Below are 21339 nucleotides of genomic sequence, written 5' to 3'. Positions count from 1 at the left end.
ACAGAATATCTCCATGAGGCATAGGAGAAGTACAAAGCTCTGATTAGAAAATGTTCCCCTGAAATGTTTAATGAATGGGACATCCTTCAAAAATTCTATGAAGGTTTGACTATGAAGGAGGCTCCTTACAATTGATGAAGACAGCAGAGGAGGCTCAAAACCTCATTGATATGGTAGAAAATAATTAATATTTCTTTGGCCATCAGAGACAACGCCAACCATCACAAAGGAAAGGAGTGCTAGAGTTGGAAGTAGTAGACACAATCCTAGCTCAAAATAAGATGATGCAGCAACAATTTGAACAAATGGAAAAGAGGATTGATAGCTTACAAGTTGCATCAGTGAATGTCACAAGCCAACCATCAACCACATGGGGGCAGAATGAAGAGAACCAAGAAGATCAGCAGTAAGAACAAATTCAATATGTGCACAACCAAGGTTCTGGATCAAGTGAAGTTTATGGTGACACCTACAATCCATCATGGAAGAACCACCCCAACCTTAGATGGGAAGATAACCACCATCAAAATCAGCAGCCATGGCAAAGAAATTCAAATCAAAACAACTCAAGAAATAACCAGCAGAATAATAACCAAAATCCATATAGAAAACCCTAAAATAATTACCCCAATTCCAACCATTTTCCATCCAATAACCAAACCACCAACCTAAACAACTATCATCCACCCTCACCAGCTGACAACCAACCAAAAATTCCACAAAACTCTCAGAGAATCTCCAACTTGGAGATATTTATGGAAAAAATAATGAAACAGCAAGAACTTATAAACAAGAACAATGAAGCTTCTATAAGAAATATAGAAAGGCAGATTGGACAGCTTTCCAAGCAAGCTGTGTGATGCGTGGCAGAGGTTAGACCAATTAAGAGATTCTTAAATAGAGAATTGCGTTGCAAGTATAGCCCTTAACTAGCTAAAGTCTGCCTCACCAATTTAAAAAGGGTTGTCACAAATTTTAGAATTAAAAATACTGGGAGTATAAGTCCCAGGTCATCTCTCAACGAGTTGCAGGAAAGCGTGCTATTTTATTAACTAGAAGTTTTCCAGAAAAGTTGAGTTTTGATAATGAGTAAAATTAATTGTAAATTAAAACAATAAAAATAAACTAAGAATAATTATTGATATTCTAAATAAAAGGCCTTGACTGGGGGAATGATTAATTGGAAGTTCTATCCTTATGGGAATCTTCTCAAGTGTAGTGTAAAGAGGTTGTTGTTTTCACTTAGTTAACCTTTACTAAATGAAGGAAAGTCAAGTGATTGAGCTAACTCTTACCCACAAATCCTAGTCCTCTCCCTTGGGAAGGTCCAGCGTTAGTAGGTACAGAATTAGCCAACAACGTCCAATTTAACTGAGCACTTGAGCATTCCAACTCAAGTGTCTCCTCTTAATCAACCCCCATGTCAAATAGAAAATTTACTCTATTGACATGGAATTAATACTCATAAAAATATAAGAAGACATAATTAAAGGAAATAAAATAGAGATTTAAAATTAATTAAAAATAAAAGTAACTCTATATATTAATAAATCCAAAATGCAACATACTTATTTGAATGGGGTCAATGATCAACATGAAAAGAGTAAAGGAATAAGGAAACAAACTAAAGTGATGTCTTTACGAAGGTAATGACTCTTCAGCATCCAAAATCCAAAACGAAAGCATAAACTATCAATGTAAAAACTAATCTAAATTCAGATCTAAAACTAAAAGTAATCCTAATATCAATATATCTGAATGTGTGTGGATGCGTATTGAGTCTCTGCATGTTCCGTAGCTTTAGTCTGTGTTTCTGGGCCGAAAACTGGGTCAAAACGCGGTCCGAAATTACCCCCAGCGTATTCTGTTATTTTTGCAGATCGCGCAGGTCACGCGTATGCGTCGTCCACGCATTCGTGTCATTCAGCGTTTTTTCTTGTCACGCGTTCGCGTCATTCGTGCAGACTTCAATCCACGCGTTTGCGTCAGGAACGCGTTCACGTCGCTGCGGTTTCTTCATTTTGCACGCTCGCGTGAGCCATGCGATCGCGTCAGTGTTCGCTGGTCATCTCCTTAGTTTCTTGTATTCCTTCCATTTTTGCAAGCTTCTTCTCCATTCTCCAAGCCATTCCTGCCCTATGAAGCCTGAAACACTTAACACACAGATCACGACATTGAATGGTATAAAGGAGAATTAAAATGTACAAATTAAACGTCTCTAGGAAGCAAGTTTTCAACCATAAACAATACTAGGAAGGAATTATAAAATCATGCAATCCATATGAATAAGTAGGTAAAGACTTGATAAAACCACTCAATTAAACACAATATAAATCATAAAATAATGGTTTATCACTGTGATTGAAAGGCCATCAAGCTCACTCTCAAGTGACACCATTCCAAATCCTAAAGTAGAATGCAAAGCTATACAGCTAAGGAGTGGAAAGATCTTGGTGAAAGACGAAGAAGCAACCAAAAAGCCAAAGGAGAATGACAAGAAGCAAGCTGAGAAAGGGGAAGCCAGCAACAAAGAAGTGACAGCAAGCAAGCAAACTTCAGAGAGGCTTAAAGAGAAGGATAACCAGCCACAAGATTTAAGGAAAGGGAAGTAAATAATGGAAGAACCAGCCAAGGAACAAAGGCAGGGAGTGAAGACTTTCATACCTCCCTTGTCATATCCCCAAAGGTTCAACAAAGAGACCAAAGATCAACACTTCCCCAACTGGAAGTCTTCAAGAAATTGGAGATTAATATTCCACTGGCTGAGGCATTAGAGCAGATGCCTCTATATGCAAAGTTCTTGAAGGAACTTATCAATAAAAAGAGAAGTTGGCATGAAAAGGAAACAGTGCTTCTCACTGAAGAATGCAGTGCTATGATTCAAAGGGGTATTTCACCAAATCTTAAAGATCCAAGGAGTTTTGTAGTTCCATGTACCATAGGCAAGATGACCTTAGACAAAGCTCTCTGTGATCTTGGTGCAAGTATAAATTTGATGCCCCTATCAATGATGAGAAAGCTTGCCATAGAAGAACTTAAACTACCAGGATGTCTTTGGTAATGGCCGACAGATCAATTAAGACCCCCAATGGAATTGTGGAAAATCTATTGCTGAAGGTTGGAGAGTTTATTTTCCCTGCAGACTTTGTAATTTTGGCACAGAAGAGGAAGGAAACAATTCAATCATTTTGGGAAGGCCCTTTCTAGCCACAACAAAAGCTATTATTGATGCGGAGAAGGGAGAAATGATCTTCAGGGTGCACAATGAGCAAATGATCATCAATGTTTTCAAGGCAATGCGACATCCCCCTGAGCAAGAAGACTACATGAGGGTAGATATGATAGAAATTTTGGTGGAAGAAATGTTAGAAGCCAATCATCATAAGCAACAAGAAGAAGAAGGGGAAGAAGATCAGGAGACAATGGAAGCACAAGTAGCTGAAATTTCCATTGAGAAAAAGGTGAAACAAGACAAGAAGGAAGAAGTGCCTCAACAAGATTTGAAGCCTCTCCCTATTCATCTTAAATATGCATTCCTTGGCACAACAAATAGCCTCCCAGTGATCATCAACTCTTCCCTGACTGAAGAAGAAGAAGGAAAGCTCCTTAATATACTAAAGGCTCACAAAGATGCATTAGGATGGACTATTGATGACTTGAAGGGTATTAGTCCTGCAGTTTGTATACATAAGATCCTTTTGGAAGACAATTCCAAACCAGTGGTCCAACAACAAAGAAGGTTAAATCCCACAATGAAGGAAGTTATCTAGAAGGAAGTAATGAAGTTATGGAATGTAGGGATTATCTATCCTATCTCTGACAGTTCATGGATAAGCCCAGTTCAAGTGGTACCAAAAAAGGGTGGGATGACAGTTATTGTTAATGAGAAGAATGAGCTCATTCCCACAAGAACTGTGACAGGATGGAGGATGTGCATTGACTATAGGAGGCTGAATGATGCCACACGCAAAGATCACTTTCCTCTCCCTTTCATTGACCAAATGCTTGAGAGGCTAGCTGGCCATGCATACTACTGTTTCCTTGATGGGTATTCTGGCTATAATCAAGTAGTGGTTGATCCCATGGATCAAGAGAAGACATCTTTCACCTGTCCCTTTAGAGTTTTCACATACAGAAAGATGCCTTTTGGATTGTGTAATGCTCCAGCAACATTTCAAAGATGCATGCTATCAATTTTCTCAGATATGGTAGAAAAAATTATTGAACTTTTCATGGATGATTTCTCTATTTTTGGTGACACTTTTAGTACTTGCTTGCATCATTTTACCCTTGTCTTGAAATGGTGCCAAGAAACCAATTTGATTTTAAATTGGGAGAAATGCCATTTTATGGTACCTAAAGGGATTGTTCTTGGTCACAAAGTTTCAAGAAAAGGGATAGAAGTTGACAAGGCAAAAGTAGAAATCATAGAGAAGCTCCCTCCACCTACTAATGTGAAATCGGTTAGAAGTTTCTTAGGACATGCTGGATTTTATAGAAGATTTATCAAGGATTTTTCAAAAATAGCCAAACCATTAAGCAACTTGTTGATGGTTGATAATCCTTTTGTTTTTTATGAAAGTTGCCAGCATGCCTTTGACACTTTAAAAACTAAACTCACCACTGCACCAATCATCACATCCCCAGATTGGTGATTACCCTTTGAACTTATGTGTGATGCAAGTGACATTGCAATTGGTGCTGTGTTGGGACAAAAAAAGCGGAACTTGCATCATGTCATCTACTATGCAAGCAGAGTATTGAATGAAGCTCAAAAAAATTACACCACAACAGAGAAGGAGTTATTGGCTGTGGTCTATGTATTTGATAAGTTTAGATCATACTTGATTGGGTCTAAAATTGTAGTTTATACTGACCATGCTGCCCTTAAGTATTTGATATCAAAACAGGATGCTAAACCAAGACTTATCAGATGGATATTGCTTCTACAAGAGTTTGACATTGAAATAAAGGACAGGAAGGGCAGTGAGAACCAAGTTGCTGATCATCTATCAAGATTGCCACAAGAAGCCAACCAAGATAGACCGCAGCAAGTAAATAAGAATTTTCCTGATGAGCACCTTTTCCAAATTCAGCAAGCACCTTGGTTTGTTGACATAGCAAACTACAAAGTGGGAAGGAAGATACCTCAAGAATTCTCCAAACAACAAGTGAAGAAGCTACTCAATGAAGCAAGGAAGTTCTTGTGGGACGAACCTTTTTTATTCAAGAGATGCTCTGATGGAATGATTAGGAGATGTGTCCCTGAAAATTAAATGAAAGATATATTGTGGCATTGTCATGGTTCAGCATATGGTGGACACTTTGGACCAGAGAGGACAGCTGCTAAAATACTGCAGAGTGGATTTTATTGGCTAACCATCTTCAAGGATGCCAGAGAGTTTGTTCACCAGTGTAATGAATGCCAAAGAGCTGGAGGATTGACAAGAAGGAATGAGATGCCTAAAAATGTCATTCTTGAAGTGGAGCTATTTGATCTTTGGGGCATAGATTTCATGGGGCCCTTCCCTCCTTCCTACTCCTTCAAGTACATTTTGGTAGCAGTGGAGTATGTCTCAAAGTGGGTAGGAGCAATAGCCACAACCACATGTGATGCACAAATTGTTCTTCAATTCCTAAAGAAGCACATCTTCACTAGATATGGAGTACCTAAGGGACTTGTCAGTGATGGTGGTGGTCATTTTTGTAACAAGCAGATGGAGAAACTCCTTCATAAATATGGAGTGATTCATAAAGTAGCCACACCATACCACCCTCAGACCAATGGCCAGGCTGAGCTTGCAAATAGGGAATTGAAGAGGATTCTAGAGAAGACTATGGGAGCCACTAGAAAAGATTGGGCCAGAAAGCTAGAGGATGCACTCTGGGCATACAGGACAGCATTCAAAACTCCTATTGGAAAATCCCCTTTTCAGCTGCTATATGACAAATCTTGTCACCTCCCTGTAGAGCTTGAGCATAAAGCTTTCTGGGCCACTATACTCCTCAACCTTGATTCTCAGGCAACAGGGGAGAAGAGACTACTGCAACAAAATGACAATGCTAAGATATACAAGGAAACGGCCAAGAGGTGGCATGACAAGAAGATCTCAAGCAAGGAGTTCAAACCAGGACAGCAAGTACTCCTATATAACTCCAAGCTAAAAATTTTCCCTGGCAAGCTCAAATCCAAATGGACTGGCCCTTACTTGGTGACAAAGGTTCTCCCTTATGGAAGCCTTGAATTGTTAGATGAAGCAACAAAAGGTCAGTTCACAGCAAATGGGCATAGAGCAAAGCCTTACTTAGGAGGTCAATGGGACAAAGAAAAAGAGGTTCAGAACCTGAGCTGAGCAAGAATGGAGAATGTCAAGCTAGTGACAATAAAAGAGCGCTTGTTGGGAGGCAACCCAACCTGAGGTAATTTTCTTTTCATAGCTAATTTAATAAAAAGGTTGAGTGGTTTATCTATATTGCAAGGAGCTAAGTTTGGTGTCACACACCAAAATAGTTTAAGGGAGAATGAAGGATTCTAAGTTTGGTGTTCCACCAAAAAATCTCATCTTAAAACACATTCTCACCTTCTGCATAATTCTAGCCCCAAGCAATCAGATAAACCATTTAACCAATCTGCTATTTTCTAGTATTTAGTTCTATTACCCTTAGCAAAGACAAAAGGTTTTCACATATGGTTAACTTGATACATAAGAAACATTGGCAAGGAACTAAGTTTGGTATTCACACACCAAAGTAAGTTCAAAATGCCCATAAATAAGTCATGTTAGCTAACCATTTTCTTAAGGGCTTGAGAAACAAGCAACTTATTAGGATTATGCAGGAAAACATTCAATCTGTGGAGGGAGCCTGCATCATTGTCCAAAGGAAATGCAACAAGGAAAATAATGATGACAGGAGGAAAAGCTGAGGGACATTCCCCACAGGTTGTATTGACACTTAATCCTTGTTGCTTTGAACTATTTCAATTTGGAAAACTCTATATGTCTTGTTGAAGTAGTCAATTAAATGCAAGTGAAAATGTTTGCTGAGAAATACTTGGATTTGCATAATTCTGGTCATCCATCATTAGCTTTAATTTTGTGTTGTTCCTTTCTACAATGAATAAAAGAAAAATGTTTGATTTAGAAAAGTAATTGTCCAATTTTGTAGAAATTAGAATGAAAGTCAGTGGTGGTATTTGTTTGATTTAATTGGTAGCTCATAAAACAAAAAGCTGCATAATAACATGATCCTTTAACGTGTGAGTTAGTTTGCTGCTATAATCTGCCAATTAATGAAAACTCCCTTGAGAATGAATCAAAACAAAAAGAAAAGAAAGAGAAAAGCCAAGAATTGGCAAAAGAACAAACAATAAGGCTAGACATCAATAGCTTGGACCCTAGGACATATGCCTGTGGTATTTTTGTACTAGGATATGCTTGGACAAGTAGGATCTGAGGAGTATTTTGAAACTTGGCCACTTAGATCAACTGATTTGGGATTGCCAACCAAAAGTCCACTATCAAGAGCAACCTAGCTACAAAACGTTTAGTGATCCAAAGAGATGATGGGCATCAATGTTCCTAGGAAGAAATTGTGAGCCATGTGTCTGTGGTGAAGAAATGTTGAGCAAAAATTAAGCCAAGAGGCTGCTGCAACATTTTCCACCAAGCCTTCAGTAAGTAATAAGCTTTCTAAGCAAAAGAAAGAAAGAAAAAGCTAGCAAGGGATCAAGTAAAAGTAAGACAATATAGCAGCAAGTCTAATGAACCTTTGAAGAAGCATTTCTTATCTGTCAGCAAAGAATAAATGAGCTACCATTGATCTGCATAAAACCCCAAGAACTAAGTTCAATTATCTGCTAAATAAGGACATGCATACCTCTCTATTTCATTTCATTTTCTCTTATGTTTAAGGCTTGCTTGGGGACAAGCAAGGTTTAAGTTTGGTGTTGTGATGACAAGTTATCTTATGCTAGCTTTTCAAGCATTTTTCACGTGTTTCATTAGGTTTTATGCACTTTCTTATATTATAAGTAAGTGATTTGGAGTGGATTTACGTGGTTTTGTTCAATCAACCAACCATCCTTTATTTGACACTAAATCACGAGATTTAAGCTAAAATTAATTGGTTTTTGAGTGATTTATAAACCTTGTAAATTTGGTGATACTTTGATTGGTTGTTTTTATTACTTATAGGTGAAGAAAATAAAGAAACAAGGAAAGCGTGGCCTATGAAGCCTAGAAAAAGGAAACAAAAGTGTGGCACATCAAAGGAGAAAAGCCATAGTGCTCTCTCAAAGAGCTCAGCGCTCTCTATTCGAGCGCTACTCAAGGCCAAGAAAGCAAAGCAAGGAATGCTGCGCTCTCCTTGTCAACTGAGCGCTACAAGGAACCAAGGAAACAAGGCAACAAACATAGCGCTCGGTTAACTCACTTAACTTTATCGAGCTCCACTTCAAATAAATTCAAGGTGCAATGTTTTCTAGTGAAGCCACAAAGTTTCGAACCCATGAACCAAGAGAAGGAAGGAGCGCTACTTGCAAGGAAAATAAGCCAACATGGCTTCACTAGGAATCGAACTTGGGAGCTTACACTCAAGGAAGGAGCGCTTGGGCAAAGAAGCAAAGCCAAAATGGCTTTGTTGGGATTCGAACAAGGAAGTTCCCACTCAAGACAAGGCCACTCTTCCAAGAAAATTGCTCCACAATTGCTCCCCTCAAGGTTCGAAGCTGGAGCTCATTAACAAGGAAAGGGATGCTACGCTCTCTCCATTCACTGAGCGCTAGCAAACTTGGCAAGGCCAAGGCCCAGGGAGCGCTGCGCTCTTTGTGACAACCGAGCGCTACCCTGATGCTTGGTCCAAGGAGCTTGTCGCGCAAAATTTGAAGGCCAAGGCAAGGGGGAGTGCTATGCTCACTCCATCAACCAAGCACTACCCTGGGAGTGGCTCATAGCCAATTTTTTAGTCAAAAATGAAATTAAATTCAAATCTTCACAAAATTTAAAAAGCCCATTCCAAATTCTAAAATCCAAAGATAGGAAGTGTATAAATAGAAGTTAGTTTGATTTAGAGAAGACTTTTTTTGGAGACTTTTTCTTTTCACCTTTTTGACACTTTTACTTTTCATTTTTTCATTTTGGAGCTCATTTTAGATTTTAGCTTTGGGTTTGGGTTTGGGAATTGGGATTGAGAATTGAATTCTCTTCCTCTTTGTTCTTACTTGTACACTCTTCACTCTTTGTTTTGAATCTTGGACTGAGAATTGAAGAAATTCTGTTTCATTCTTGATCTGAGATCTCTCTTTGTTTACTTTCTACATAATTTCAAGGAATTGTGATTTGGATCTAAGTTTCCTTTACTGCTTTCATCTCTATTTCTTCTGCAATTATTCTCTGTTGGATTAAAGAATGAATTGAGATCTAGACTTATTTTCTAGTCTCATCCAACCCCTGAGATCTTCAACTTCTCTTTTAGATTTTACAATTGAGTTGAATCTGTATTGCTTCTTCAAGTAATTCTTCTTTTCTGTTTGAGATCTGCTGCATTTCAATTCATATTTTACTTCTCTGTTGATTGCTAGTTACATTCTTTTGTTTAATTTCTGAGATCCCAGCTCCCAAAGCCCTTTACTATTCAAGCAATTTACATTTCTTGCACTCTAAGCTTCAGCTATTTACATTTCTTGCAATTTAAGCTTCTGTCATTTACATTACTTGCACTTTAAGATTCAGCTCCTTTACTTCTTTTGCCCCTAAATTTACTGTCAATTCTCCCTCTCCCTTTAAATTTCATGCAATTTAGCTTCTGTTGAATACAAATCACTCAACACAACTCTTGTTTGCTTGACTAAATCAACCATCTAACTAAAATTGCTCAATCCTTCAATCCCTGTGGGATCGACCTCACTCATGTGAGTTATTATTACTTGATGCGACCCGGTACACTTGCCGGTGAGTTTTTTGTTAGATCATTTCCAACATATCATGCATTGCATGAAAAATCTAGCCCCCTACAATCTGAACAGAGAGTTACGCCAACACGATGTTGGATTCGTGTGTTTAGCACAATTTTGGTCGACGCGTACGCGTGCATAACGCATACGTGTCATCTTCATTTATCCCGTTTCACGCATACGCGTCGACGCATTTTCCTCCATCCACGCCCAGGCGTGATCCACGCATACGCGTCACTCTTCCCCCCTCTCTTCTTCTATTCTTCCCCTTATTCTGCCTCCCACCGCCACACCTGCCTTCGCTGTAGACCGCCACCGACGCCACCGTGCCACCGCCATCTCCGGCCATCACCACCCCCTTCCCACTTCCTTTCCCAATCCTATTACTGCACCCTTCCACCCATGTCTTCCTCTGCATTCATTTTCATTCAATTAAGTCAGTTAGCGTAATTTCGATTATGTTCAATTTAGGATAGTTAGATATGCTTGTTTTTAGTGGATTTTAGGTGGTTAGGTAGCTAGGTTGTGGTTAGTGGATTTAGGTCTGATAATTGCTCCGTTCTTGCTGACTGGAATGGTTAATTCATCTGTTTGTGCCAATGCTCTGCCCTGTGCTGAATTGTTATTGATGCTATTATTATATTTCATTGTTTGCTTTTGTACTACACTGGTTTCTTGATACTGCTGCGTATTATCTAAATTTGCTGGGATCTTGTCTGAATTTGCTTTTGTGCTACATATGGTTTTCTTGTTTTTAATGGTTAATGCATTCATCGGAAGTCCAAACTAATAAGTTGAATTTGGAACTAGCCTGCTACTTTCTTCTGCTTTCTGATGTCTGGGTCACATGAGTTACCTTGTTCTTCTTGCTGTTGCCATATATTGAAATTTATATGCTGATTGAAATTGTTGCTATGAGTCCATATGACATGCTGATTGCTACTTCTTTGCTGAACAGCCTTGACTCTATTTGAACCGAGTTTTTGCTATTTGTTCTTCCGGGACCGTTCCTTTTATTGCCAGAATGCTGCCCAATTTTTCTGAGAAATGTTTTACTTAACTTCCACTCATGACTTGACTTTAGTGCTTTTAAAATTGCGATTTACTTGGTTTACACCAAAGCCATTTCATGAGTTGCTGGGCTAGCATTTCCATTCCAATTGGTTCCCTTCTTCATTGAATTGCATTGTTGATGATTTTATTTCTCTTTGTTCTTTCTTTACTACCTGATTTATCATCAATAATCTGCATTCTTTGCTTGAACGTGAGCTTGCTTGTTCTTACATCTTGTGAATTTCTTTTAGCTAGGAACTACAGTACCATGCCACTAATTTTAACTTACCTTTTTAATTCTTGACTTCATTGACTTCCTAACTTTTCTCTTAGTTTTACACTAACTCTTTTTCAACCCCTTTCAAGGCATGTTTATTGTTGTTTCTTACCAAACAAGCATTCTGAATTTCATTTCATAGATTCTTGGATTGTGATTTCTGATTGGTTTCTTTGACTCCTACCTTGCATCCAGTCCAAAATTCTATATCTTTATGACTCACTTCTTGCTTTAGCTTTCTCTCCTATTTTACCTATCCACTACTTGTTATGCTTGCCCATTAATTGCCTATTTGTTTCCCTGCTTTATTTGTTAATCTGTATCCTGGAATTTCTGTTTTTCAGGATGTTTGATCCAAAAGGAAAGGGCAAGGCTAAGGCCAGCATTGGTAAGAGGAAAAGAGGACAGTCATCTGTCGCTCTGTCAGATATTCTTGGGAATGATTCATGGCATGAGAAGAACTTCACTCCGCAGGAAAAAGAAGATCAACTAGTGCCTGCTTCTGACCCAGTAAAATTTGCAAACCTCTACTGTGAACTGAAATTTTCGGTCATTGCAGAAAAGAGGCACCTCTATTTAGAAAAGACTCTCAGAATACTAACTAAATTATAGAAGTACACTACAGAACAAATCAAACAGAGAGGTTAGTTCTTTCTAGAGAGAAATCTGATAGAAGTTAACGCATCCTGGGTCCGTGAATTCTACTGCAACTATTATAAAACGACCCTGGATGCAATACAACTAAGAAGAAAACAGATCTTGGTTACTGAGGAGGCCATAGAAGATATCCTCCATTTCCAGCCAAAATTAGACGAGCCAGATGGTTATCAGAAGGCTGAGGAGTCCCTTAGGTGTATGAGCTTTGACTGGGATGCTGTGAGGCGCACCATAGCCATTGATCTGGCTGTTCCCTGGGCTTTGGGTAAGTCGACGGTAACTCCAAAGGGCATCAAGATTACCTATCTTAATGATGAGGCTCGGCTATGGCAGAAAATACTGAGCAACTATGTTATGCCGAGCACTCACGAGTCCGAGGTGCCGGCTGCTATGATCCTTCTCATATGGTGCGTTATGGAAGGAAAGGAACTATACCTTCCACGGTTCATCAGGAAATACATAGCTAGAGTCCATGTCAGAGGCACCCTACCTTTTCCCTATCTGATTACCCAGATGGCCCGTCGAGCTGAGGTGTCTTGGGAACTTGAGGATGAGAAGCCACCGGTTGCCGAATGCAAAAAGATTATTCCACATGGCAAGCGGTTCGAAGCTCTTGGCCACAGACTACCTTCTCTTACTACCTCTACTGATGCGGCCACATCCCCCGCGGCACCCTCCGTGCCTGCCGCACCTCCCGCATCCACAGCACCTTCTTCCGCTTCCCAGCCCATCTACCATATAGTGCACCGCCTCTTTGAGCGCATCGATCAGATGGAGTGCCACACTCAGCGGCGTATTGAGCAGTCTGAGCATTGCAACAAGCGACGCTATGAGCATCTGAAGCTGATGATGAGGACTGGGCATACTGATATCCCCTCTGAGCCTGACACACCATCGGAGCACTCTGAGGCGGAGGAGGAGGATAAGCAGGATGAGGAGGCACAGCTGGCAGACCAGCAGCAGACACAACAGGAGGAGCCACAGCTTGAGCATCCGGCAGGGCCACAGGCCCCTACACAGCCATCACCCACAGAGCCAGCAGCAGCACACCCTTCAGGAGGCGATGACCCTTCACACTGAGCTTGACAGAGCATCGAGGACGATGCTGTGATATAAATGTGGGGAGGTCGCCATCTCTGGCGGATTCTATTTTTGGTGAACTATTTTAGACCTTTTATCCTATTTTTACTTTATTTTGTATTTTTTTGCTTTATTTTATTTTATTTTATCTTATTTTCCTTTCAGTACTTGCACATTTTCTTTTACTGTACTTTTGTTTATTTTTTACTTTGTTACATTTTGCACTTTGGACTGTATATATATCTTAGATATTTAGCTTGAATTGCACCTTTAGTCTATTAGTTGTGATATAGAAAAATATGGATTATTGAGCTTAGTTTATCCTTTTAGCATATGAGAATTTGGTTTGATTGAAAATAGGGAGTAAACTAGAAATTTTTAGTTTTTCATAATCACAACAATCCATTTAGTATATATATATATAGTAATAAATATTGGTCAACTGATGAAATTTTCAAGGAATATATTTATTTTTAGGAAAGGCATTTAAGATTCCCATTGAATTTGAGTATAAACCCTTTTAGTAACTTGTATGATATATATAATTGGATATATGGTTTTGAGCCAAAGAGCATACAACCCGTGAGTTTTTTAGCTTAATTACATGGTTACATTATTTAACCATAATATTTTATCCTTGTGTGTTTCTTCACTATAATTGCAGACTTTACTTTGTTCCATTCTATATGTCCACTGTTTAGTGTATTTACATGCTTGCATATGATTGAGGCCATTATTTGTCATTAGTTCACTTATCCCAAATAGCCTACCCTTTCAATTACCTTTGTTTGCCACTTTGAGCCTTTTAATCCCCATTTATTCTGTAATTCTACCACATCACTATCCTTAAGCGGAAGAACAAAGTAATTACCCCAAATTAAATCTTTGGTTAGCTTAAGATAGAGATTGTGTATCAATTAAGTGTGAGAAACCGTGGAAACTCGGGTTAATAAGAAAGTGTTAAGTTTTATTGATAATATGTTGGGAATTTGGGAGCATACTCATGTGAGACCAAAACAATTAACACACCATGTGCATTGATATGTTATATTATTTTTACAAATAAATAAATAAATAAATAAATAAATAAGGGGACAAAATTACCCCAATGCTAAGTTTAATAATCAATGTATATATGGTGAACCTTAAAGATAATTTGGTACATGAGTGTGTGATGCAAAAGTGGGAATTATGGGTAGCTAAGCATGATTTTAGAAGTACATAGAGTATGTGTATGTTAGGTGAGAACTTACGCTAGTGAAGGATTCAATTTATAGCTCACTTGGCCATACATATATCCTCACCCTTGCCTTAACCCCATTACAACCTTGAAAAGACCTCATGATATTTGCATTTGTACATTAAATATTTGTTGATTGGTTAGATGAAGAACAAAGTCTTAGAAAGCATGACTAGAGAAGAGTTGAGTTGGTTTATCCCCAAACACTGAGTGATTAGAGTGTATATACAATTCCAGTGAGGGTCAATAGCTCATTTCCATATGTCCATATTTGATCATTACTTGTCTTGCAAGTTTGTGAACTCTTTTGGTTGACTCAACTCAATTGTGAATGTGTTTTGATTTAGTCCTTGGTTGTGCATATATGATTCCTTGAAAATTTGACTCAATCTAACCACATGTATGCTTATATATATAGACAGATAGTAATTATAATTTCATGATGCATGTAGGTAGCTTGCATTTAAATAGGTTATATTTCATAAGTCCACCATTCTGCCTTCACTCTTTTTCAATTTCTTTTAAGTTGAGCATGAGGACATGCTAGTGTTTAAGTGTGGGGAGATTGATAAACCACTATTTTATGGTTTATCTTGTGCTAATTTGAGTGGTTTTTATCAGTTCTTTGCTCATTTATTCATATAATTTGCATGGTTTTATAACTCCTTCCTGATTCTGTGAAATAGTTGAAAACATGTTTTCTAGGCCTTTAAACTGTTAATTTTAATTACCCTTTATTACCATTCAATGCCGTGATCTGTGTGTTGAGTGTTTTCAGGCTTTATAGGGCAGGAATGGCTTAGAGGATGGAAAGGGAACATGCAAAAGTGGAAGGAACGTGAAAAATAAAGTTTTGAGAAGCTGGTAGTGACGCGCACGCATGGGTGACACGTATGCGTGCCTAGCGCAGAAGACGAGCGACGCATACGCATGACTGACGCATACGCGTGACATGCGCCACGTGCAGAAAGTTGCAGAAAGCGCTGGGGGCAATTTCTGGGCTCCTTTTTGGCCCAATTCCAAGCCCGAGAACACAGAGTAGAGGCTGCAGAATGGGGGAATCACACACACTTCTCATTCATAGAATTTTAGGTTTTAGATGTAGTTTTCTAGAGAGAGGGAGGGGCTCTCTCCTCTCTCTAGGTTTTAGGTCTTAGTTTTATTCGTTTTCAATTTCAGATTTCTATCTTAGTTGATTAGTTTCTCTTCTACTTTTAATTGTTCTAGCTTTCTAGTTTATTTATTTACCTTATTGATTACTTTATGTTGCTACTTTAGTTTATGAATTCTCATGTTAGATTTGATTTTTTATTTAATGCAATTTGAGGTATTTCAGATTTATGATTGCTTTCTTTAATTTGTATTATTGATGTTTGCAATTGGTAGTTTAGATTTAATATTCTTTGCGAGTTTTCTATGCTTTTATTTTGTGCCTACCAAGTGTTTGATAAAATGCTTGCAAGGATGTTAGAGTAGATTTTATGCTCTTGGCTTGGGATGGTAACTTAGAAACTCTTGAGTTACTAATGTCCAAGTAATTGATGATTAGAGCCATTAACTCTAGTTCTCACTAATTGAATTGGTGGAGAGCTAGGACTTATGGACTTGGATTGATATAGCTCATTTAACTTTCCTTTACTACTAGTTAGAGGATGATTTAATGGGATTGATCCCTGCCAATTCTCATGTTGTGGTTAGTGATAAGGATAGAGATCCTTGACCACCAAACCTTGCCAAGACCTCTTTATCATTTGATTTTCATTACCATTTACTTTTTCTTGTTCTCTTATTCATAAAACCCCAAAATATACCTTTACATAACCAATAACAAGAACACTTCCCTGTAATTCCTTGAGAGACGACCCGAGGTTTGAATACTTCGGTTATTAGTTTTATTAGGGGTTTGTTACTTGTGAGAAACAATTTTTTGTATGAAAGGATTCTTTGTTGGTTTAGAAGCTATACTTTCAACAAGAATTTATTTGTGAATTCTTTACCGACGAAAATCTGTTCGTCACTAGCCACCATGTGATTTGGATCCTTTTCTTTGATTAGGCAATTTCTTGATGGATGATTGTGCATTTATCTTAATGCATTATGTTTCTTGATCATATACATCCATATGTTTTTGGCTTGATCGCTTTCATGCTTCTTTATTGCTTGTTCGGTTATCTTGACCTACAAGTTTAAATTATCTCAAGCACACTAGAATGAGTGAAGTGCATGTTCCTTTTGTGTAACTGTGGCATAGTTTTTATGTTGGTGTGTGTGTTCTAAGCCGCGCGCAACTTAGAATGCACACTTCTTTTGACCCATGTCACACTAATTCACTCACCCCATTCTAGTGATTTACCTCATTCCAACAAGTTACGCTTCCTTGCTTTTGTATTTTCTTATCTTATGGTGTTATTTTATGTTTTTCATGATTCCTGCACCACAAGCAAAAATGGAAGCGGAAGAAAGAACACGTAGCAACCGGTTGATCCACCAGCTGAATGTAGCAACTCGAAAAGTTGCCGTACCTACCCCCTTGCTCATCTTTGAACGCACCGAGGACGGTGCAAACTTTTATGTGTGGGGAGGTCGTCCGACCAGTCGGCATTTTTGGGTGACAAATTTCTAATCCCAACACTTTTGCATTTCATTTTTAGGTCTTTTAGGATTTTTAGTTTCATTTTCTTAATTTTGCATATATATACATAATAAGCTTAGTCAAAATATTGAAATTTTTCGAGAAAATTATCTATTGGGCAACCCAATTGATTTGAGTGAAAACTTATCATAGAACTTGCTTGAACTATATATTGTGGATTATGATTTTGAGCTAAGAACACAACCTTGTGAGATTTGAGCCTTAATTGCGTGGTTACATCTTATAACCACTTGTTTTCCTTTCTTGTGTGCATTAGTCTCTTCCTATGATTGTAATCTTTGATTTGTTTAATTCTATATATCCATATTCCTTGTATTCATGCATTTATATGATTGAGACTATCATTTCAAATAGCTCACTCACCCAAATAGCCTTACCTTTTATCAACCTTTGTTAGCCAACTTTGAGCCTATGATTAACCCACTTTGTTCTTAATTTTAGCACATTACAAGCCTTGAAGCGAAAAATAATAAATGTCCTTAATTTGGATCTTTGATTAGCTTAGGTTAGTGTGTGTGTGTCATTCAAGTGTGGGGAAACTTGGGACATTGGTTGAGAGAAAAAGGTGTTTTTGTTTTGTATTTCTATATTTGGAATTGGGTACAAACTCATGTGTTAATTAAATATAAAACCATATGCATTGATGCTCTTGTATATATTTTAGTTTGAAAAAAAAAAAGAAAGAAAAAAATGAATGATAAAGAAAAATAAAAAGAAAATATATATATATATATATGATAAAGAAAAAAGAAAAGAAAGAAAATAGAAAGAAAAGAAAAAGAAAAAAGAAAGAAATAAAAAGGGGACAAAATGCCCCAAAGTAAAGTTCAATAAGAATCAATGCATAAGTGTTGTGAAATGAAAAGGAAATGCATGAGTGTGTGAAAAGTGAAGAATGGGTAGTTAGGCTAGCTTTGAAATTGTATAGGATATCGTAGGTTAGGTGGGAAGCTTATGTTAATCAAAGATTTGAATTCAAGTCCACTTGACCAATGCATCCTACCTTGACCCTAGCCCCATTACAACTTATGAAAAGACCTCATGATAATTGTATGCATGCACGAAATATTTGTTGATTGTTAGAAGAAGAACAAATCTTAGAAAGCATGATTAGGAGAGAATTGAGAGGATCGACCCTAAACACTTGAGCGACTAGAGTGCAAACACTTCCGGTGAGGGTTCGATTACTCAATTACATGTCTCCACCTATGATCATCACTTTTCTTGGAAGTTTATAAAAAATTTTAATAACTTAAATCAATTGTGGATTTGATTTGATTGCTATTGCTATTAGCCCTTGTGCCTATATATGTTCTCTTGGGAATTGATTTATTTTGACCAAGTAATTGCATTCATTTAGATAGTTGCATATAGATAGATTGCATTTAGTTAATTTACATTTTAATAAATATTGATACCCTTTATTTTCTTCTTGATTTAGCATGAAGACATGCTATGGTTTAAGTGTGGGGAGGATGATAAACCCCATTTTTAGGGTTTATCTTGTGCTTAATTTAGGAGATTTATCACCTTTTCTCACATTTATTCAATGAAATAGCATGGTTTCATGATTGTCTCCTCATTTTTGCTTAAGTGTGAAAACATGCTTTTTAGGCCCTTAATTGCTAATTTTGATTCCACTAGATGCCTTGATATGTTTGATAATGAATTCAGATTGGGAAGGCTAGGAATGGATTAAAGGGGTGGAAAGGAAAAGCATGCGAGTGGAGAACTCATGAAGAAACAAGGATTTGGGATGCTGAGATCGATGCGCACGCTCAGAAGACGCGTACGCGTGAAACGATGAAGTCGCATGGCGATGCGTACACATACGTGACGCGTACACATGGAACGCAAATTGTCAAGCGATGTGTACGCGTGACCCACGCGCACGCGTTGGTGCTCGCACGTGACCCACTTAAAGTGAATCTGCTAGGGGCGATTTCTGGGCTTTTCAGGCCCAAATCCAACTCATCTCTGATGCTATTTAACCCAAGGATTGAAGGGGAATCAACATACATTAGACATTACATCACATTAGTTTAGTTTAGTTTAGTTTTGGAGGAAAAGTTAGTTTCTAGAGAGAGAAGCTCTCTCTTCTCTCTAGAATTAGGTTAGAGGTAGATTAAGATTTCTTATATCTAGGTTAATTTCATGCTTTGATTTACTTTTCCTTTTGTAATTCTTGTTCTTCTACATCTTCTCTCTCTAGTTTAGCATTTAATTCTTGTAATTCTCTACTTTTATGTTGATGCACTCTTGTTCCTCTTATTTCTCTTTTAATGCAATTGATGATTCATGTTCCCTTATTGTTGAATTTCTTTGTTGTTGTTTAATTCTTTGCAATTAGTAGTTGTAGATTTATAATTCTTGCAATTTGATTTTACTTTCCTTTTATGCATCCCAAATGTTTGACAAAATGCTTGGTTGGATTATAGAGTAGGTTTTTCTCCTCTTGGCCTAGGTAGAGTAATTAGTGACTCTTGAGTTATCTAATTCTCTTGTTGATTAATAATTAGAAGTTTCTAATTAACTTGAATGTCACTAAAGCTAGTCTTTCATCATGATTAGCCTAGGACTTGTGGAATCAAGTTAATTCATCCCCTTGACTTTCCTTCATAGTTAGAGGTTAACTAAGTGGGAGCAAAGGACAATTGTTCTCACAATTGAGGAGGATAATGAGGATAGGATTTCTAGTTCTCATACATTGCCAAGAGCTTTATTAGTTGTTGGTTTATTTCCTTTTCCATTTATATTTCTTGTCTATTACCTCAAAAAACCCCAAACATACTTCATAATCAATAACAAGAACACTTTATTGCAATTCCTAGGGAGAATGACCCCAGGTTTGAATACTTCGGTTATTTTTATAGGGGTTTCTTACTTGTGACAACCAAATTTTTGTATGAAAGGATTATTGTTGGTTTAGAAACTATACTTGCAACAAGAATTCATTTGTGAAATTCTACACCATCAAAAATCCATTCATCAATTAGCTGCCATTGTTGTGTCTTCAGCTTCTTGCTCTAGAGAATCTGTGAGATCCCTTCCAGCCCTGGTTGCTTGAACTTGTTGCAAACGCCGCCTTAAGGTCCTCTCACACTACAAGAAAAACACCCATTCAGCCATACTTTTTTAAGCTACATTTGAAAAGCGTAGCCTATTCTTAGAATAGGCTATGCTTTTTTGCATGGTGCCCTTTTATAAGAGAATAGGAAACACTATTGAGGCATCACTTTAAAAGTGTCTCCTTAGATATTTTAAATATCACTTATAAAGCGTAGCCGTATCTAGATAGCTATGGGTACATTTCTGACCTCAAAGAGAGTTCTTTTAAAAAGTAACCCATTTGTTATATTTTGGGTGCACTTCAAAAATGTTGCTAATCTATGTAGGACCAAATCCCTCGACATTTAGTAAATTTTTTATCCTTTTCACCAAGACTATCACCAACACAACGTAACTTCGTGCCTCCACCACCAACACCCTGATCTCACCACCAACACTTCGTGCCTCTCATCATCAATCCCAAATACGTTTTGCTGTCGCACCAACCACTCAAGAACCATCGGTGTCGCCACTCCAGAACCGCAGCTCACCGCTCCTCTTCCCCACTCACCGCTCTACTTCCACACTCACCGCTCCTCTTCCTCACTCGACGCTAACCACTCGAGAGCTATCAGTCGTCTTTGCTGCGTGCTCGCATCGATCGTCATCATCGTCCTCCTGTCGCTCACCACGTGGTGGAGAAGGTATATATTCAGAGGGTTAGGGTTCCGATTTTAGGGTTTTCAATTTGGGAGTTTGGGTATGTTACGGCGCGGGTGAACTCTCATACCCTCATTTCTCCTTTTGTTCCACTTGATTTCCTTTGGTGCTATTGTTGTTAGAACCACTTCCATTAAAATGAAGCAGGTTTCTCAAGAACTCAAACGACTCGCTTCGATTTCTTCCAAACAAACAGCACCTTCTTCTTCTTCTGATGCTGCTGCTGCTGCAAGAAGACGACACTACGATAGGACTAAGTCCGCAGCTTCGAGTGCTCTCAAGGGACTTAAGTTCGTCACTAAGGGTGGCGGCGGTGGTGGTGGCGGTGTCGGTGGTGCAGGGTGGCATGAAGTGGAGAAGCGGTTTGATGTTCTTACTGCCTCAACTTATGGATGGCTTCATTGTTCTCTCTTTGGAAAATGTATAGGTAATAATTGAAATTGAAGAGTTCATAACAAATCTGCACTATTTTTTGTTGGTTCTTTCTAAGTGTTTGTGAAATTGTTTGTGTGTGTGTGTGTATGTGATTGAGTGAAATAAGGACTTGTTCTGAGTAGTTTTCTCATAGGAAGTGTTTGGATAACTATGGTTCGAATTTGTTGAGTTATTTGTATGTAGGGATGAGCAAGGAATCTGAGGCATGCTGGTGTACTTTTCGA

At 38.1% G+C, this 21339-nt stretch overlaps 1 long non-coding RNA gene across 1 annotated transcript; it reads left to right on the top strand.

The window, feature by feature from the left end:
- Positions 1974-21018, top strand: LOC110264630. Its single transcript, XR_002350802.1, has 3 exons — positions 1974-1984; positions 10390-10398; positions 20825-21018. It is a non-coding gene; the product is annotated as an uncharacterized LOC110264630 (long non-coding RNA).

The sequence above is a fragment of the Arachis ipaensis genome, chromosome B07 (assembly GCF_000816755.2).
Source record: "Arachis ipaensis cultivar K30076 chromosome B07, Araip1.1, whole genome shotgun sequence".
NCBI lineage: Eukaryota > Viridiplantae > Streptophyta > Magnoliopsida > Fabales > Fabaceae > Arachis > Arachis ipaensis.
Note: the sequence above shows the minus strand (reverse complement) of the source record. Positions and strands in the feature narration are given on the sequence as shown.